This window comes from Balaenoptera musculus, chromosome 10 (genome assembly GCF_009873245.2).
Source record: "Balaenoptera musculus isolate JJ_BM4_2016_0621 chromosome 10, mBalMus1.pri.v3, whole genome shotgun sequence".
Taxonomy (NCBI): domain Eukaryota; kingdom Metazoa; phylum Chordata; class Mammalia; order Artiodactyla; family Balaenopteridae; genus Balaenoptera; species Balaenoptera musculus.
In genome coordinates this window covers 11622121-11623630 of record NC_045794.1, presented here as the reverse complement: position 1 = coordinate 11623630, position 1510 = coordinate 11622121, and the positions used below count along the sequence as shown (strand labels likewise).

At 48.5% G+C, this 1510-nt stretch overlaps 1 pseudogene; it reads left to right on the top strand.

The window, feature by feature from the left end:
* Nucleotides 1–382: 382 nt before the first annotated feature.
* Nucleotides 383–1253, top strand: LOC118902254 (annotated as a pseudogene).
* Nucleotides 1254–1510: the final 257 nt, after the last annotated feature.

Below are 1510 nucleotides of genomic sequence, written 5' to 3'. Positions count from 1 at the left end.
GTAAGCTGGGACGAAGTGAGAGAGTGGCATGGACATATATACACTACCAAATGTAGAATAGATAGCTAGTGGGAAGCAGCCGCATAGCACAGGGAGATCAGCTCAGTGCTTTGTGACCACCTAGAGGGGTGGGATAGGGAGGGTGGGAGGGAGACGCAAGAGGGAGGAGATATGGAGATATATGTATATGTATAGCTAATTCACTTTGTTATACAGCAGAAACTAACACACCATTGTAAAGCAATTATACTCCAATAAAGATGTTAAAAAAAAAACTACAATGAGGTATCACCTCAAACCGGTTAGAATGGGCATCATCAGAAAATCTAACTTTTTTTTTTTTCCGTAAAGCTTTCTTTTTTTTTTTCTGTAAAAACACCAAATGGTGGATGACACCTGTGCTGTGGGAGGGCCGGGAGGGCCCGGAGGCCCTGGAATGGGAGGCCACGGAGGCTTCGGCAGCGGCATCCAGGGCCGGGGCCGGGGTCGTGGTCGGGGCCAGGGTCGAGGCCGTGGAGCTCACGGAGGCAAGACCGAGGACAAGGAGTGGCTCCCCGTCACCAAGCTGGGCCGCCTGGTCAAGGACATGAAGATCAAGTCCCTGGAGGAGATCTATCTCTTTTCTCTGCCCATCAAGGAATCTGAGATCACTGACATTTTCTTGGGGTCATCCCTCAAGGACGAGGTTTTGAAGATCATGCCTGCGCAAAAGCAGACCCATGCTGGCAAGTGGACCAGGTTCAAGGCATTTGTTGCCATCTGGGATTACAACAGACATGTTGGTTTGGGTGTGACGTGCTCTAAGGAGGTAGCCACTGCCATCTGTGTGGCCATCATTCTGGCCGAGTTCTCCATCGTCCCGGTGTGACAAGGCTACTGGGGGAACAAGATCGGCAAGCCCCATAGTGCCCCTTGCAAGGTGACTGGCCACTGTGGCTCTGTACTGGTGTGCCTCATCCCTGCCCCCAGGGTCACTGGCATAGTCTCAGCCCCTGTGCCCAAGAAGCTACTGATAATGGCTAGAATTGATGACTGCTACACCTCTGCCAGGGACTGCACTGCCACGCTGGGCAACTTCACCAAGGCCACTTCTAATGCCATTTCCAAGACCTACAGTTATCTCACTCCTGATCTCTGGAAAGAGACCATGTTCACCAAATCTCCATATCAGGAATTCACTGACCATCCTGTAAAGACCCACACCAGAGTTTCCGTGCAGAGGACCCAGGCTCCAGCTGTAGCCACCACATAGTTTTCTATGAGAAAAATAAAGTGAATGAAACTAGTTTAAAAAAAAAAAAAAGAAAAAGGAAAATCTACAAACAACAAATGCTGGAGAGGGTGTGGAGAAAAGGGAACCCTCTTGCACTGTTGGTGGGAATGTAAATTGATACAACCACTATGCAGAACATTATGGAGGTTCCTTAAAAAACTAAAAATAGAATTACCATATGACCCAACAATCCCACTACTGGGCATATACCCAGAGAAAACCATAATTCAAAAAGAC